At 36.1% G+C, this 20,244-nt stretch overlaps 1 long non-coding RNA gene across 1 annotated transcript in view; it reads right to left on the minus strand.

Moving 5' to 3' along the window:
* LOC143649422 (uncharacterized) overlaps positions 1–20,244 on the minus strand; it is a 141,603-nt gene that overhangs the window by 117,510 nt on the left and 3,849 nt on the right. Inside the window, exon 2 of the long non-coding RNA XR_013158988.1 lies at positions 16,203–16,240. This is a non-coding gene — a long non-coding RNA (uncharacterized LOC143649422). The remainder of the gene's footprint in view (positions 1–16,202; positions 16,241–20,244) is intronic.

Consider the following 20,244-nt stretch of genomic DNA (forward strand, 5'->3'; position numbering starts at 1 on the left):
TTCTGTGAGTCCTCTCTTAGCATCTCCTAGGCTTTTCTCTGTCTCTGTTCTCTGGGCTCTCTGTCTTATCTTCTCATAAAGGACTCCAGTAAAACGATTAAGCCTCATCTTGAATGGGGTGGATCACAGCTCAGTTGAAATAACCTAATCAAAAAAGTCCACTCACAACAGAGCTGAGCCCACAGAAATGGATTAAATGACCATGGCATTTTCTGGGCTACATAACAGCTTTACCAGCATAGGTGGCATGCTCGATCAAATCTGCACTTAAAGTTCACTCTAGATGCCACTTTGAAGTTACATTAACACATATAATATCACCACTACCACTTCCACATTTTGCACCCTGCACTGACTTCTATAGGTAAATGTGGAACTGATTAATGGATTTCCTAATAAAATTGTAGTTTTTAATTTTCTTCAGATGTAATTTAAATATCGAAAAATACAGTAATGAAAACACAAAGGCTTTTCTCTTAAAATCTTAGTGTACATGTTATTGTGTTTTTTTAAACTTTGTAACCATAATAAGCAAACTTCTTTGGACCACTCCATTTTAAAAATGTTGTGCAATGCATGAAATGTGCTATTACAGCATTACTGAACCATTCTACAACTTGACAAAATATGTTAATTTAATTTCACAAATATGATCAATGAATACAGAATTATATAATGGCCAAGAAGAGCTATTAGAGTTTTCATAATGTTCTCTTGGCTTTTACTCTGCTGATATTGGCGCCAAAGAAATTAGGTTATAACTATTGTTTCTCCTTGTGGCTGAAGAGACATTTCCAAGTACAAAATGAATGGAGTTCATTCAGAGTCCTTGCAAGTGGGCTATGGTCCTTTTTTATGCATGATAGGCCCCAGAAAGGATATTTAGGACAAAACCAACTTTTACTTTCTTAACCCTTTGACACAGTTCTCACATTTTAAAGGAGTTCCGCAAGCTGGTTTACTTAGGTTTCTTTCATCACAATTTCCACAAAATAAAATTAAGGATGCCAGATAGTCTACCATTTAGGGAAAGCAGCTAAATTTTATATATATAAATAACAGGGTAAATCATATGTTCTTTAAAACCTAAATTACAGAGTACAGAGGAATTTCCAATAGACTAAACCTGACACCATGACATGAAATAATAGCACTTGAGGAAAAGAATTTGAGGGAGACAGCAAGTCTCTGAGAGGGGGAAAAAGTGAAAATGTAAAAAAATAATAATAATCTTCATTTTTATTGATACACTTTAATACATCAAAGGTTAGTCAATTTTTTTAACTGACTTTTAAAAAAGGCAAGACACTACAACAGTTGGGAGAAAAGAAGTTGTAACCCACTTCCTCCTAGCCCTTTTGACACTTAACATGAATCCTTTGTGTGGTCTTCGTCTTATTCAATATCCTGTTTTACTATGACTGGACTATTAAGATTCAACTGCCATCAACAATATATTAACAAATTGAAGGTCCTATTTTTTGTGAAGTTTATCCATTTTTTCAATTTACTTTTTTTTTTTTTAACCACAGAACATACTCTGAAGATATCAGATTTACAGGGTAATAGAGAAGTAAACTGGAATCTAACGCTATAGCTTCAAAACAACACAGTCAGAAGATTTTAATGTGAGAAGAAAGAGGAAAGGATTTTCAAATTATTTGATTTATGAGTTTAATATTTAAAGGGCCACTAGTATTTTTTTCCTACCTTAGCGAGGTAGCTTGGCCCTGAGGTGTCTCTCCTTCTCTAAGAAATTTGCAGGTGGAACGACAAAGGATATATAGTGACCCAGTGAAAAGAGAGTACCAAGGTAGAAAGGAGATGGGTTCTTGGCGCCTGCTTGCACTTTGGTTTGCATATCTGCCAACACTGACTCATGCTAAAGTGGGTGCAGCATCCAGTAGATGGCTGGTAAGCCTTTGTTCTGCACACTTTACTCAGCAACAGAATATCGTTAATGCTCATTCATGTTGTACACCTTTGAAGCATTTGATAGAAACTCTTCTTTTTGGAGGTAATAAAGATTAAAGAACATTTCTGAGACTTGAATAGTTCTGGGAGAAAAAAAAGCTAAGTCAAGTGAAGACATCTCTGACACAGTTATGCAAAGGAGAGGACATAACTTTTTTCACCTATATACTCTTCAAAGGCTTTAGGCTGAAGCTAGGTAATTGCCTGTCAATCCCTTCATGTTTTATTAAATGAATATTTATTAAACTGACCATATATCTGGAGCTGTATGTAATTACTGTGCATGTATTCTAAGTATTTTATTATCTAAATAATTTTATTGTGTGAATATTATATAACTACAGTGCAAACAACAGAATTAACCATATCACTGGAAAAATGAGATAATAAATGCCAAATTCTATAAGTAATACTAATAGTGCATTATAAATGCATAATAAATTGTGGCTATTATACTTGCTATCATCGAAGGTGAGCAGGTAAAGCTTTATTTCTTGATCCAGAGAGCAAAGCTGGATTTGAGTAGGATTAGGAAAAAGATGAAAGATTTTTGATCCGGAGGGATTCATAAGGTTGTGAACCATCCCCAAATACAGATTTCATGCATGCTTCTTAATTCCTGAAGTTTAAAACAAATCATAATTTTAAAACTTTAAGCTTTGATGTTGAATTTGAATCCTGGCTCCAAGACTTAATCCCTTTGTACCTTAGTTCAATTATCTTAGCTGGATCATCTTGAAAACTTGCTGCAGAGCCTACATCAGCACTTGCTGCTTCACCTTGCACCATAACCAGAGAGAAGACTGCGAAGAATTAAGATAATCAGTTCTCAAGTGAAAAGGAGTATATGCAGGGCAGAATTTTAGTACTTAGGTCCAGTTTAGGAAGTAGGAATGCAGGGATTACAGTGGTATCCAGGATTCGTATTTTATATAATGAATACTCAGTGTGTTTGGTGGATATATTTGAGGTTGAAATTAGTATTGAATGAAGATGCTGTGGATATTGTTGAAATGGCAACAGAGGATTTAGAATAATATATCAACTTCATTGATAAAGCAGTACCAGCTTGAGAGGATTGACTCAATTCTTGAAAGAGACTGTTCTAGTTTGCTAGCTGCCAGAATGCAATATACCAGAAACAGAACGGTTTTTAAAAAGGGGAATTTAATAAATTGCTAGTTTACCATTCTAAGGCCAAGAAAATGTCCCAATTACAAGTCTATAAAAATGTCCAATCAAAGGCATCCAGGGAAAGATACCTTGGTTCAACAAGGCCAGTGATGTTCAGGGTTTCTTTCTCAAGTAAGAAGGCACATGGCAAACACAGTCACAGTTTCTCTCTAATCTCAGAAAGGCACATGGTGAACATGGTCAGGGTTCCTCTCTCATCTGGAAGGGCACATGGCGAGCATGGTGTCATCTGCCAGCTTCTTCTCCTGGCTTCCTGTTTCATGAAGCTCCCCGGGAGGCGTTTCCTTCTTCATCTGCAAAGGTCGCTGGCTCGTGCACTCTTTGCTTCGTGGTGCTGCAGTATTCTCTGCACTCTGCAAATCTCCAATTTCCAAAATGTTTCCTCTTTTATGGGACTTTAGAAACTAATCAAGACCCACCCAAATGGGTGGAGACATGTCGTCACCTAATCCAGTTTAACAACCACTCTCGATTACATCACATCTCCACGGAGATCATCTAATTACAGTCTCAAACATACAATACTGAATAGGGATTAGAAGAAATGGCTGCCTTTACAAAATGGGATTAGGATTAAAGCATAGCTTTTCTAAGGGACCTACATCCTTTCAAACCAGCACAGAGGCTCTATTGCAGATAAAATGCTATCAAACGGCACTGTGTGCTGCAGAGAAATCTTACATGAAAGGAAGCATCAATAGATGCAGCAAACTGTCTTATTTTAAGGAATTGCTACAGCCCCCCTAATCTTCAGCAACCATTACCCTGATCAGTTAGCAGCTATCACCACTGAAGTAAGACCATCCACCAGCAATAAAAGACTATGACTTGCTGAAGGCTCAAATGATGGTTAGCGTTTTTTAGCAATAAGGGATATTTTTAGGGCCACAGTGGCTCAGTGGCAGAGTTCTCGCCTGCCATGCCAGAGACCTGGGTTCGGTTCCCGGTGCCTGCCCATGTAATAAAAAAATAAAATTAAAAAAAATAATAATAAATTAGGGATATTTTTAATTAAGGCACATGGATTCATTTTAGACACATTGTTACTGCACACTTAAGCTACAATATAACATAAATATAACTTTTATATGAATTGGGAAACTAAACAATTTGTAACTCACTTTATTCCCAAGTTCACTTCATGTGGGGGTCTGGAACCAAGCCCGCAATACCTCTGAGGTGTGCCTGCACAGAGAAAGAACTAAAAAATATCAGGAAAGCAATTCATGAATAATATGAGAATCTCAATAAAAAGACAGAAATTTTAAAAAGGAACCGAAAGGAACTACTGGAGTTGAAGTCCACAATAACCGAAATGAAACATTCCCAGGAAGATTTCAACAGCAGGTTGGCGCTAGAAGATGAAAGCGTCAGCAAACTCAAAAGGAAGACAATTGAAATTAGTCAGGCTGAGGAGAAGAACGAAAAAAAGAATTATAAAAAAGTGAAAATAGTCTAAAAAACCTCTGGGACACCATCAAACATAGCAATATACACAGAAGGAGAAGAAAGAGAGAAAGAGACAGAAGGAACAGTACAAGAAATAATGACAGAAAACTTCCCGACATCAAAAGACATAAATATGCACATCCAAGAAGATCAGAGAACACCAAACAGGATAAATTCAAAGCATAATACATACTGTCATATATGGATCAAATGGTCAAAGGCAAAAGACAAGGAGAGAGTTCTGAAAGCTGTTAAGAGAAAAGACGTGTGTTATGTACAAGGAAGTCCCAATTAGATTAAGTGCCTAGTTTTCTTCAGAAACCATGGAGGCAAGAGAACAATGAGTTGAAATACTTAAAGCGCTGAAAGAAAACAATTGCCAATCAAGAATTGATGTTGACTGGTGAGATATTATTTCAAAACTGAGGGAAAGATTAAGAAATTCCAAGAAAGACAAAAGCTGAGGTGTCTCATCACCACTAGACCTGCTCTACAATGCTAAACGGAGTTCTTCAAACCGAAAGGAAAGGGCACTCGACAGTGGTTCAAAGCAGCATGAAGAAATAAAGACCTCCAGTAAAGGTAACCATGTGGGTACTTATAAATGTCAGAACTATTGTGTTGTTTAGTATGTAACTCCACTTCTTACAGTAGCCTATGGGTGCTAAAATGTAAGCGTGTAAATATAATGATAAAGCTATAGTTTTGAATATGCAGTGTATAAATATATAATTGGTAATAAGGACAAAAAAAGGTGGAGGTACAGACGGATATAGGAAAAGTGTATATGTATGCTACTGAAGTCAAATTAGTCACAAAGTACATATGATTAGTATATATTTAGGGTGTTAGATTTTAACATCATAATAACCATAAGAAAGATATATGAAAAATATATCCAGATAGAAATGAGAAGGGGCCCAATATGGTACAACACACAAAATCAAATAAATATGAATAAATATTAACGAATTGTGGGACAAAAGAGGTATAAGACTTACAGAGACAAAATAGCAAAATGGCAGAAGAAAGTCCTGTATTTATCAGTAATGACTTGAAATGTCAATGGATTAAATACTCCAATCAAAAGGCAGAGATTGATAGATTAGATTTTTTAAAAAGCATGACCCAACTATGTGTTGTATGGAAGAGACCGACCTTAAATTCAAAGATTTATGCAGGTTTAAAGTGAAAGGATGGGGGAAAATATACCATGCAAGCAGCAACAAAAAGAGAGCTGTGATAGCCATACTAATAGCAGATAAAATAGACATTAAGTAAAAAAAAAAAAAACAAGTATGAGGGACAAAGAAGGTCATTATATACTGACAAATTTGTCATAAACAAAAAGATATACCATTAATATATATGCATCTAAGAACAGAGACCCAAATATATGAAGAAAATACTGACAGATTTGAAGGGAGAAATTGGTAATTCTACATTAATAGTAAGAGATTTTAATACACCACTTTCAATAATGGACAGAGCATCTATAAGATAAGTAAGAAAGAAGACTTGAAAAATACTGTAAGCCAACTAGGCCTAACATACATATATATATATAGAACACTTTACCCAACAACAGCAGAATACACAGTCTTCTCCAGTGCATATGGATTATTCTCCAGGATAGACCATATCTTAGATCACCAAACAAGTCTCCATAAATTCAAAAATATTGAAATACAATGTATCTTCTCTGACCACAAGGGAATTAAGCTAGAAATCAATAACAGAGGGAGAAATGGAAAATTCACAAATATTGTCTCTTAAACTACTGATGAATCAAAGAAAAAGTCACACTGGAAATTAGGAAATATCTTGAAGGAATGAACATGAAAATACAACATAACAAAACTTAAGGTATGGAGCCAAGACAGAGCTGAGAGGGAAATTTATGGCTCTAAATGCTTCCATTGAAAAAGAAAAAAGATTTCAAATTATCAACATAACCTCAAAACTCAAAGAACTAGGAAAAAAAGGAGGAAAATAAACCCAAAGCAAGCAGAAAGAAGGAAAGGAAACAGCTAATCAAAACAATAGAATCAATAAAACCAAAGTTGGTTCTTTCAAAGACCAAAAAAAAGAAAATTGACAAACCATTAGTTAGACTGACAAAGAAAAAAGGAGAGAAGACACAAATTACTAAAATCAGAAATGAAAAAGGAGGACATTACTAATGATCTCACTGAAATAAAAAGGATATTAAGAGGATACCATGAACAACTGTACACCAATAAATTGAGCAAATTCCTGGGAACACACAAACTACCACACTGACTGAAGAAGAAACAGAGGATCTTTACAAACCAATAATTAGTAAAGGGATTGAATCAATAAATCTAAAACCTCCCAAAGGAAAGGCCAGAACCAGATGGCTACACAGGAGAATTTATCAAGCATTCCAAGAAGAATTAACACCAATCCTTCCCAAACTATTCTAAAAATTCAAGAGGAGGGAGCATTCCCTAATTTATTCAATTAGGCCAACATCCTCCTCCTCTCAAAACGAGACAAAAATAGCACAAGAAAAGAAGATGGCAGAATAATATCTCTTATGAATGTAGATACAAAAATCCTCAACAAAATACTGGCAAACCAACAGAACATTAAGAGAATTAAAAAAAACTTGACCTAATTACACTTATCACAGATATACAACAGTGGTTCACCATAATAGAATAAATTAATGTAATACATCACATTAACAGAATGAAGAAAAAATATATGATCATCTCAATTGATGCAGAAAAAGTATTTGACAAAATACAGCACCCTTATCTATAAAAACACTTAGAAAACTAGAAATGGAAGAAAACATCTCAACATGATAAAGAGAATATATGAAAACCCACAGTTAACATCATACTAAATGGTGAAAAACTGAAAGTTTTTCCTCTAAGATCACAAGTAAAATAAGGATGCCTACTGTCACCACTGTTATTCAACATTGTATTGGAAGTTCTTCCCAGAACTATTAGGCAAGAAAAAGAAATAAAAGGTATCCAAATTGGAAAGGAAGAAGTTAAACATTCACTATATGCAAATGACATGACCCTAAATACAAAAAACTCCCAGGAAAAATAAAAAGAACAAATCTCCAAGAACTAATAAATGAAAGCAAAGTGGCAGAGTACAAGATCAACACCCAAATATCAAGAGCATCTCTTCTATACATTAGTGATGAACAATTTAAAGAAGAAATAAAGAAAAAAACTCCATGTAAAATAGCAATCAAAAGAATTAAATGTCTAGGAATAAATACAGCCAAGGTTGTAAAAGGTTGATACACAGAAGACTACAAAATATTGCTAAGAGAAATCATAAAAGCCTTAAATGGAAAGATATTCTCCGTTCTTGGATTGGAAGACAAAATTTTGTCAAGATGTCTATTCTATCCAAAGCAATTTATAGATTCAGTGCAATCCCAATAAAAATTCCAACAACCTTCTTTGCAAAAATGGAAAAGCCAGCCATCAACCTTGGAAAGGTAAGAGGCCCTGAACAGTCAAAGCCATCCTGAAAAAGAAGAACAAAGCTGGAGAATTCACACCTCCCAATCTTAGAATTTATTACAAAGCTACAGTAATCAAAACAGCATGAAATAATAGCGGGAAAAGGTTAAAATAAATTGGGTGTATGGAAATGCTACTGGTCGATGAGGAGGAGTGGTGAAGTGTGGTATGTATGAGTTTTTTCTTTTTCCTTTTTTTGGAAAGATGCAAATGTTCAGAAAAATGATCATGGTAATGAATGCACAACTACGTGATGATATTGTGAGCCATTGATGTGCACTATATATAGAAAGTATGTATGTGACGATTTCACAATAAAAAAAAAAAGCATGGCACTGGTATAAGCACAGACATACAGACCAATGTAAGGAATTGAGAACTCATTTATCAACCCTCACATAAGGCTAATTGGCTCTCAGCAAGGGAGCAAAGACCATTCAATTTGGAAAGAATAATCTCTTCAACAAGTGGTGCTAGGAAAAGTGGCTCTCCATATGCAAAAGATCAAGATGGATCCCTACCTCACATCATACACAAAAATAAACTCAAAATGGATCAATGACCTAAATATGAGTCACAACTATCAAACTCCTAGTAGAGAAGTAGGAAAGCATCTTTAGGACTTTGTGTTAGGCAATGGTTTCTTAGACTTTATACCCAAAACATAAGCAACAAAAGAAAAAATAGATACATGGGACCTCAGCAAAACTAGAAACTTTTGCACTTCAAAGGACTTTATCATGAAAGTGAACTACAACCTACACAATGGGAGAAAATATGTGGGAAGCACATATTCAATAAGGTTTTAATATCCAAAATAGGTAAAGCAACAAAAAGACAACAATTTAAAAATAGGCAAAAGACTTAAACAAACGTTTCGCCAAAGAAGATAAACAAATGGCCAGAAAGCACATGAAAAGATGCTCAACATCATTAGCCATGGGCAAATGCAAATTAATGCCACAACGAGATATTTCACACCAAATTAGAATGGCTACTATTTTAAAAAATGTTGGGGAGGATGCAGAGAAATAGGAAAACTCATTCATTACTGGTGACAATGTAAAATGGTACATCCACTGTGGAAGACAGTATGGCAGTTCCTCAGAAATTTAAGTGTAGAAATACCATATGACCTAGCAATCCCACCTCTTAGTATATACCCAAAAGAATTAAAAGCAGAGACTCAGATACTGCACATCAATGTCCATAGCAGCATGTTCACAATTTGGAAAACATGGAAGCAATGCAACTGTCCATCAACCCAGGAATGGATAAACAATACGTGGTTTGTAAATATAATTGAATATTATTCATCCATAAAAAGGAGTCAAGTTCTGATACATGTGACGGTATGGATGAACCTTGACAACATCATGCTGAGTGAAATAAACAGACACAAAAGGAAAAATTGTAATTCCTCACTGATATGAAACTTTTAGAACAAGCAAACTTATCAAATCCAGACTCTAGAATACAGGTTACCATGACACGGGTTGGGGTGGGAAAGAGGGAGTAAAGGTATAAAATATACAGAGTTTCTATTAGGGATGATGGAAAAGTTTTGGTAATGGATGGTGGTGATGGAGCACAACACCGTGAACATAATTAACAACACTTGAGTTATATGTTCGAATGTGGTTAAAAGAAGAAATTTTTGTTATATATGGCACTAGAATAAATATTTTTAAACAATAATGGGGACTATAGTCAATGGTACAAGTATGAAAATGTGCTTTCATTAATTGCAACATATGTACCATAACAATACAAGGTGTTAATAATAGGGTGGTACGTGACTACCCTGTATCCTATGCATGATTGTTCTGTAAACCTACAACTCTTCTAATTTTAAAGAAAAAGAAAGAAATATAAAATCCTCTATAAAAAAAAATGTAGTGATGCTTTAACCAGGCCACAGGTGCCTTTTTTAGAGAACTAACAAAATAGCTGTTTTAGAAAAATCATTTAGAGGTATTTCCTGAAAGCAAATTGAACTTTCTCCTTCTAGTCTAATGAGAGGGATACAGTCTAATAGAAATCGTTTATACATATTCATGCTGCAACACACATTTAGAATCACTCCAAAAAAAGAAATAGGGGAGTTTTCAGCTGGGACTGTCCTAAATCGCCCCTTAATTGGGCCTTTGAGATTTCAGTAAAGAGGCACTTAGTCCTTAAGCATTTACGAGGGAGTGTGATGGTTAGGTTCAACTTGGCCAGGTGATGGGGTCCAACTGTTTGGTCAAGGAAGCACTGGCCTAATTGTTACTGTGAGGAAGTTTCCTGGACCTAAAGCATCAGTAAGCTGATTGCATCTACGGCTTATTACATCTATGAGCAACTGAAGGGAATGCTTTCAACAATGAGAGCTGTCTCATCCAATCAGTTGAAGGCTTTAAAAAGAGATCTGATGATTTCAGCAGTTAGAAGAGATACTTTCCATCTCTACTTCAGCCAGCTGCCCTTGGAGAATTCATCGAAAATCTTCATTGGAGTTCCCAGCTTGCAGCCTGCCCTATGAAATTTGGACTTGTCCATCCCCAGAGCCACGTGAGACCATTTTTATAAAAATCTTATTTTTAACAGATATCTCTTGTTAGTTCTGTTTCCCTAACTAATACAGGGAGCTTATTTATGGAGAACTGCACCACCTCGTGACTGAAAGCAAGATGGGCTAGATGGTCACTGGAGCATGTCTGCACCTATGGGGACACTCTTTCAATTATATGGGGCTGGGGCACAAAGGTGGCTGAATGCCAAAGCCTTGGTAATGAGTTTTAGGAAAACATCTGGATATGTGCTCTATTCTCAAAACAAGATGGGCTCAGGGCACACAAGATTCAAGGTTAACAGCAGAAACTCAGCATGCTTCCAGGAGGGTCACCTGAGGTGAGAGGGACAAAGGTAAGGTCAATTCTGGGTCAGGCAAAGATATTGTAGGCATTATACAGGTACCAGTAATAAGAAATATTTAATTGTCTAAACCTGACAATGAAAAACTTGTACTAGGCCTCCTAGAACAAAAATTGGGGTGTCTTAAATTCATAGGTAATCTTACGCTCCCAATATGGACCTAAAATGGCTATATCCTGTGTTGTCCTGCAATGTAAAACCTCCCATATCTGTGAAACGTCTTCAGAAATCACTTTTTTAAAACAAAGACATAAGAGCCTAAGAGGCGGTACAGGACGGTGATTAGCAGGGCTGGTTCTGGAAATCAGGCCCAAGCTCTGGTATTTCTGTGTGGTATGACCCTGGGAAAGTTATTTACCCTCACGGCACTTCAGTTTCTGCCTCTGTAAAATGGACATGATAATAGCAGTACTATTATTATCAGCCCCCCATCATCTCCTAAGTTTCTCAATTAAATGAACTACTGACTCACTTCCTAGTTTCTAAATTAAAAAAATTTATAGCATAAAATTTTTATAGGATATGAATCATGGAACAATTCACTTATTTATTTTATCTTTCTCAGGCTCACACACATGTAAATATGCTCTAAATTGCCCCCCAAACTGAGAAATTTGTAATATATACCCATATGATAGATTGATTGATGTACTCCAGAAAAATCTTAATCTTAAACCCATTCTTGTGGGTGTGAACTCATTGAAATAGGACTTTTTGAAGATGTTATTTTTAGCTACGGAGTGGCCAGCTGAACCAAGGTGGATTTTAATCCTTTTACTGGAGGCATTGAGGAGAGAAAGCCATGGGGCGGAGCCAAAAGCTGCAAAGCTGCAGAAATCTAGAAGACAAAGGGGAAGTCCCCAAGTGATGGGACAGTTAAGGAATCCAAGGAATGCCAACCTGCCAGCATGGTAGGACCCTGGAAGGAAGCGAGTCTTCTAGCCTCTGAAACTGCGAGCTAACAATTACTGCTATTTAAACCAACCCATTGTGTGCCGTTTGTTTTAGCAACCTGGAAACTAAGACAACCCAGTATTTGCAATGTAAGTTAAAAGCTGTTTTATTAGGTAGCAACCAATGATCATCACCCTATAATATGAATAAGGAAATATATCAAGATAACGTTTACATTTTTAAATATTTAAAAACAAAAATGCCTCCCTTCCCAAATTTTCTATCAAATTTGAAGTAGTCATGTGACTCACATAAATTAGAACTGAAGCCAATTATCATGAACCATTTAAACTGTGTATGGTTATTTCAAAACAGTGATGTGATTATCATTTAAACAATGCTATATTGTATGCACATGTCTGTCTATTTATCTGTCTATCTATCTATTCATTCATCCATCATTTCTCCATCTGTTTTAGGGGAGGAAGATTCAGACTGTGGCAGTAAGGAACTCCCACAAATAAGTCTGTGAATAAGAGAAATTTCCCTTTATTTCTTTCACTATTATGGATTAGAATATATCATTGGAATCCACTTCAAACAAATCAAATTTCCTAGTGTTTTTGGACTCCAAAGCCCAAAATGCCTAAACTATAATCTTAGATAATAAACAAAAACATTTTTTAAGTGTCCATATAATGCTGGATAGAGCTATGTTACGTAATGATTAAGAGCAAGAATGCTGGGGGCCGTATTGAGATTCCTGTTGCAGAACTCACTGTGGGACTCAGGATGAGGTTGTTAGACTACATGCATTATTATATACAAAGGCTTAGCATAGTTCTGAGCATCTGGTAAGCACTCAGTGGAGGGACCTAAATAATGTTAGTAATAAATATATATACATATGTATGCATGAATATGTACATACAGGTGTGTATAAAACAATGCTCGAGTTACATAATAAAAATCTTCCCAGTAAAATTCAGTGATAAAGATTTTATAAAAATAAAAACTGCATATACCCTTGAAGCCTCTTAACCAGTAACACATAGTAACCTGAAACTTCAGATTCTTATTATAGTTTTACAAATTAAGAGTTGAATCACTCTGACATGTACAAAGCGTTAGCAGCAAAACACTGTCCTTAAAAGCGAATAAACGCTCATCCGATTGTGGAGAAGAAAAGAATTTATTCACAATCTTGCAAGAATGGGCACCCAGCTGAACACAAATGGTGGCTGGCACACCAAACAATAGAACATCAAAATGGTTATACCTGTGCCTAGCTCACAGACCCTCCCCTGTTTCCCCACTCATTGGATACTCCAGAGGTTACAGCCTATCCGGATAGTCTAATTAATTCAAATTTCTGGCAGAAGATTCCCACTTTTGATTACACTTTATTTTTCAATAACCCTGGCCGTTGCTTATTTAAACTTGTTTCTACCTGTTTGTGGCAAATTCTAGGCTTACGTCAAGAGATGCTCTCCTTCCCCTCCTGCAAAACCGGTTTGAGTTATTCTGCAGCCCTTTCCTACGCCATCTTGTGTGAAAGTTTAATTCAATTTTCTTACAAAAGGACTAGATAAAGGCCAGGGAAATACTTAAGTACTGGACATTAATTATTTTATTACTATTTAATTAAGTAGTCCCAATACCTCATCAGGTAAATACAATATTAAATGCTAGATCATTTGTTGCCCCATACTTGAATTAAAATGAATCATAATTCCTAGTTATAGGATTTGAGATTCTTGTTACTTTCTTTAAGGTTTTTATATATTTCATAGAGGCCTGAACACTTTGTTTCATTTACTCAATTTTACGATCTTTTTCATCAGGGACTTAACATTATAATCCATTGTTCTTTTAAAATTGAATCTTATTTTAAAAACCTGAATGTGCATGTACAAATGCCCAGTGTGGACAGCTGCCCAAACAATAAGAACTCTTGTATGAGGACAGGTGCTGTTATTATCCCCCAAATCCACAACACAAGTGTTGGTTTCTAGGAGATTTATTTGGAGGAAAAAGATTTAGTAAACATAAAAAAGTCAGTATCCAAGTAATAAAAACAAGTAATTTCAATCCATTCCTTGCAAAAGAATCAATTCTTCCATGAAAAGTTTAAAGAAAATTATAAGGGGTTGTCCACTGCTTTGGAGATATATTAATTTTTTAGTACTGCTGTAACAAATCACCATAAACTAGGTGGCTTAAAATAGCAGGAATATATGTCCTCATGGTTCAGGAGACCAGAAGTCTGAAATGAAGGCATCAGTAGATTCATGCTCCCTCCAAAGGCCCTAAAGGAAAATCTTTCTTTGCCTCTTCTAGCTTCTGGTAGCTCCAGGTGTTTCTTGGCTTATAGCAGCATAACTCCAGTCTCTGTTTACTATGGCTTTCTTCTCACTTTGTCTCTGTATGTCCAAATCTCCTTCTCCCTTCTTTTATAAAGATACCAGGCCTTGGATTTCTAAATCCAGGATGATTTCATCTCAAGATCTTTAATTACATCTGCATGGACCCTATTTCTAAATAAGGTCACAATCTCAGGTTCTGGGTGGACATGAATCTGTGGCAGGACACTATTCAACCCACTACAGAAGGTATTTTGATATCACATAATATCACACAGTCCTGTTTTAGGACATTTAGTACAGTTACCTGAGGAGCTCAAGGAACTGCTGCACAGTATTACTAAGGAACACCTGGCATGTTTCCAGGACCTAAGAATCAACTTAATTTACAAATTAAATTACTTCAGGGTAAGGACCATCTTACACTTCATAGTTTGGCCAGAGCCTTGCACAAATTAATCACCGAATATATGAAGGAATATGGCAGACTTAAGACCTCCGCGTACCAGAAGAAAGGCCATCCATGATCGCATTGCACAGTTTCATTGGTTTAAAATCTATGGCCAGGATGATCCAAAGCAGGTTCTCAACCAGCACGATTTGGCCCCCTAGGGGACAGTTAGTAACGTATAGAATTGTTTTTTGGTTGTCACTACTTTGAGGATGAGGTTATCTAGTGGGTAGAGGTCACAGATGCTGCTAAACATCTTACAATGCACACCAGCTTCCTAAAGTAAAAATAAAACAGCAACAACAGAAAACAGTATACAGTCCCAAATATCAATAGTGCCCATTGTTGAGAAACCCTGATCTAAATGTCTTGATGATGACATTGGTCACTGACAGCAGTACTCACTAAACCATACCTTGTTTACATTTTTTTTTAATTTCATTTTAACATTCAATACTCATCTTCCAGAAAAACTTTGCTGGTGGAATGGAAATATAGAATTAGAATGAAGAGACTTCCATTTCCCCTCAGTGTATAAGCAATTTTACATGCATCTTTGTGTTAAAGAGGTCAAATACGGAAATTCTAGATTTGTACTCAACATTTGTCATAAGAATACTGAAACAGGCAAGGTAAAGGTGATAATGGCAATGGAGATAGTTAACATTTATTGAATGCTTTCAATCACCCAAGTACTAAGCTAAGCACTTTAGCATAGTATTCTTTTTTAAATGCCAAGATCTTTCAACTTTGGATTTAAGTGTTGCAGAAAGACTATTATATGCTCTTTTATATAAAAATTATATTGTAATTCTCTTTCTCTTTCATATGTCCTTCTCCTTCACTAGATTGGAGTTTCTGTAGGACAGGGTCCCAGCTTTTATTTGTCATTGTGTTCCTAAAAGCCTGGCACTTTGCCACAAAATAGGGCATTTCATTAAGTGAATAAGGGTAACAGTGTTCAAGGAAACTTAAATCTAGGGAAGCTGTCTAAAAACCCTCTGAATTCTGAAAAGAGAGGTTGTCACAAATCTAACCTGTGAGCTCCAGGATAGCACATTTATCTCTGTATTCAAAGTTACTAGTTAAGAGTCTAGCATGCAGTAGGCACTTAATTAAAATATTTTGAATTGAATTTATCTGGAGACTGTAACAAGTTTCAAATTTTTTATCAATACAGGGCAATGAGTCCTGCTCATTTACATGGATCACGACTCAGCAAATACAGAACTCCATTTGTACTTATTTATAGCTCTTATGTGGTTCCTGCCCTTTACATTTAGCTCTGATCGTTATAGTTAAGGAGGAAATACTTCACTTGGGCAATTTCTTCATTCAGCCATATATTTGCCAGTGTGAGATTCCAGTGTGTTACATAAATAAAGACGAATATTTCTTTCTGAGTCTAAAGCAGGGCTCTGTTGCCTCCCTTTTAGATTTTACCTCATCTGGGGAGCCATCCTGTGGTCCTGCAGTGCATACTGTGGGAAAACATGAGGAAGAAAAGTAAAAACAAGTTAAATGTACTGAGGCAGAAACTACATTTCATTTTGGGCATATCATTTGGATACCACCATCAATCAACACTCGTGATGTTTTATCAATGAACACAAGAATTATATCTCTTCTTAGCACTCTAAAGTCCTCACTAAACCTCAAAAAACAAGTGTATCCTCATAACAGCGGCACTATAAAGTACTTGTTGGCCATTCTTTTGATTTAGAAAAGAATGACAAACATACCATTCATATATAAGTTTATCTATCATATACCACTCTGAGAAAACTAAATTGAAACCTTTCTGTCCCCCATGATTCTAAGTCTTATTCCTGTCCTTGCAAATGCCCTAATCTAAAATATTACATAAAATATTGTTTTAATCGGTTAACAATAGCAAGGTTTGATAGAACTGAATGGAGACTATATGCCTTCAGAGTACAGAGAAGATTTAATAAAGATAAAATATAGCTTCCAAGTTCTTTGAACACAAATGATTTCTGACTTTTCTGATTCTAAAATGAGTGAAAGAGAGAAAAAAACTCTTTCACATAATCTCTGATACCTTAAAGATCAGAATCTCGTCCCCAAGAGCATATGCCCTCTCAGTTTACTACTCTATGGTAGAAAGTCTCAAAGTGGGCAGCTAGCGCCCTGCCACACATGCAAAACACTTGCAACCCTTCTTGTTTTCTTATTTTTCCTGTTTTCATTGGCAGAATTTTTTCCCTGCCCAAAGAAGGGCTGCAAATGAAAGCAGCTGCCCAAAGTGCAGGAAGTACAAAGACCAGAGAAGAAAGAGAAAGGGGTGGAGGGTCAAATGAGGAGAGCAACTGGGGATAAGAAGACTCTTGGCAACTCTGTCTGTACAAAAGTCTAAAGCAGAAAACATACTGGGAGACAGATGGACTGGTGGCAGCCACGGGCACAGTGATGCACCCACAGGCTTTCAATTGACAACTGAGTATTAAATTTTTAAACAGAACCACAAACTGATATTGCTTCCAGGGCAAAGAAGAATATTTCTTTTACTAAATATTCTCCTCTGATTGCTGGAGGTCACTTTTTTTGTTTTCTGTCATATATTCATTCGTGTATCTGATGAAGATCATGCCACAGATGATCTATTTTAAATTGTTGTGTGACTCTCTTCTTCTGGTTTCACTATTTAAAGGTTATAGAGAAAATATTGGTATACATTTTCTGCATTCTGACTTCGATAGCTACACTTAAAGGAATCGATATGTATATATAGGGTTTATTTTTTCAACTGTAAAGTTCAATGATTCATTAATATTAAAATTTAATCTTGAAATTATTATAAAATGATTCTCTAATTAAAGCATTGCAAATCATTACTTTCTTTTGGAGGATAACTTGAAAGAAATAAAGTAAATACAACTTTGGGGCATTTCAAAATAAATTTTAAAAGTTAATTTAAAAATATATAAATACTCTACTGTAATTCAAGGTTTTTGGAAACCTTTTATGCAAATTTATTTACTTATAATTCAGTGTTAATATATGAATTCCAGAATGTTAGAATTCCAAAACAGATTGAAAAACTTAATGGCGTGCACAGATTTTGGGAGGCAATTTGTTTGAATGTATTTGCAAGTTCGAACATCAACATTTTTAGCACAGACTCTTTTCTATGGTTTCGCTTCTTTACAAATATATATTTACAAGTAAGGAAAACTGTGAAATCAGACCTATAAATGCTTAATCTATGTAGAAATTTCATAAACGTAACTGTAGAATAGCAAACACTTTTTACAGACTGGCTGCCAAATCTGGAAGCCTTTTCTTTCAGTCAACACTTTCCCACCACCGTGAGAACCATTTCTCATTAACAACCAAATTGTTTTCAGATACTGTGCAGTAAGAAGTTTCCTTAGAAACCATTTGGTAAGAGACTGTGGCTTTCTTCCATAGAAATCTCAAGCAGTGAAAAGGCAGATTTTCTGACATAAATCAAACCCAATTTCTAGGGTTCACTAAACCCTTTCTCCGGAAAATAATGTTTTGTGACTTGATTTTAGTAGTTAATAGTACATGCAGAAGAGTGGTGTGTACCAGTTTTAAATTATTTTTACTACATTTCTTTTGTCATTTAATTTCAATCACTTCCAGGACTTGTTACACCTTGATGAAGGTTTAAGTGCACAACAAATGAACAAGATACTATATTTTACTGTATGGCAAAATCTGTCATTCTTTTTCTCAAGTTTTTCTAAGTTAGTTCATCTTTGTGTTGTTAGGATAACAGATTTCAGAGTTGTTTTTGTTTGTAAATAAATTTTTCTTTAAAGAAGCTGGGACATCAAAGAAGTTTTGTACTAAAAATGTAGGTACTTTAACTGGCTAATGTATACAAAAACCTACCAGTAATGTTGTAGGAAGTTTCTGGATGCATACAAGTGCATATGAAATACGCTAAGAAGAGCACATGTATCAATAATTATTCTCAAGGGTAGACTTGGCAGAGTACTTTAAATAGAATTCTAAAAATATTACAGGGATAGGATCATGCTTTTCCCTGTCTCCATAACTTTTGCACGCACTGTTCTCTTTGCCAGCAACAGGCACCTGCCTCCTAAAGGAATCCTATTCTTCCTTCAGACTCTGCTCAAACCTCTCCTCATGCATTCATTCACTCCACAGATTTTTACTAAGCATTTATTTGCTAGATTCTGTGCTAGTTGCCTGGGTGGACAACACAGTTACAGTCCTTTTCCCAGGGGCTGATGGCAGTATGAATCCTGCCTCCTTGATAATCAATTTTTTGTTGGTGCTAACATTATTCTTTAACAAGTATTTAACAATCACTTACTAGGTACTATGAACTTGCTATAGCATATTGCAATCATTTGTTCATGAAACTGCTTCCTGCATTTGATGTGAATTCTTTGAAGAAAAAGCCCTTATTTATTTATCTTTATATTCCCAATACCTAGCATAATTTCTGGAATAGAGTAGGCACAAAATGGAATGCTTGTTGAATGAATGACTGAAGTAAATGATAGTGTTCCAGCCAAGAGAATAGGTTTTCTGCTTCTTGAAAACTGTCAGTTAACATACTACATGTTTGCAAATGTACCTGCCCTGCTTCACTAAATGCCGGATGTAATTTCGGCCCCGTTCCTCTAGCTCTCTGCCTAGCAACATATTCAAGCTATCCCATTGGATCTTTCTGCTCTCAGCTGACCCAATCCCTCGCTGCCACCCCTTAACCTCCTTACCAATCACGCAGCACGCCTCCCCTGGCCTCTCCCTATTTCCGCCTCACCACTATATAAAGCTCTGTACTTCCTGTAATAAACGTTCTGGTGCGCATGCCTTGCCAGCTCCTCCAGTTCCTGTGAGTTGTTCTTCGTCTTGCCCGCCCTCCAGACCTTCGAGTCCCCGGGACCCGTCGGCTACCGAGTTCCCCCGTCTCGCTGCGAGGAAGACGCCAGGCGGGAGCTAGGGAAAGCTCCTGCAACTAAAAACTTCACTTAAAGGTTTTAGAGATATGATAAACAATGGGGGGAGGGACAAGAGTTAAGGGGTGGCTTGGAGTTCCTATTTGGTGTGGATGTGTTTATTGGTTAACTTTCTCTTGGGAATAATGAAATTATCTAAAATGGAGAGTGTTGATGGAGTGTGGACTTTGGGCATTATACATGATGCCTGATGAATGCAGGTGACTGAAGGATGCACTGACTGAGAAGTAGATTGGCAAATGATGGTATATACATATGATCGAATACTGTGCTGCTACGAAAAGGAATGAAGTTAGGAGGCACGCAACAATGTGGATGAACCAGTGGGACATTTGGTGAGTCAGAATAAGCCAGAAACAAAAGAACAATTACTGTATGGTCTCTCTTAGAAATGCTTATAAGAAAACAGGGGGCTAGATTGTAAGCGTTTATAGCAGACACATTTAGTCCAGAGTGGTAATTATTTCTGGATTTGGAGAAGCTGTTTATATACCTACAACCCG

This window comes from Tamandua tetradactyla, chromosome 11 (genome assembly GCF_023851605.1).
Source record: "Tamandua tetradactyla isolate mTamTet1 chromosome 11, mTamTet1.pri, whole genome shotgun sequence".
Classification (NCBI taxonomy): Eukaryota; Metazoa; Chordata; class Mammalia; order Pilosa; family Myrmecophagidae; genus Tamandua; species Tamandua tetradactyla.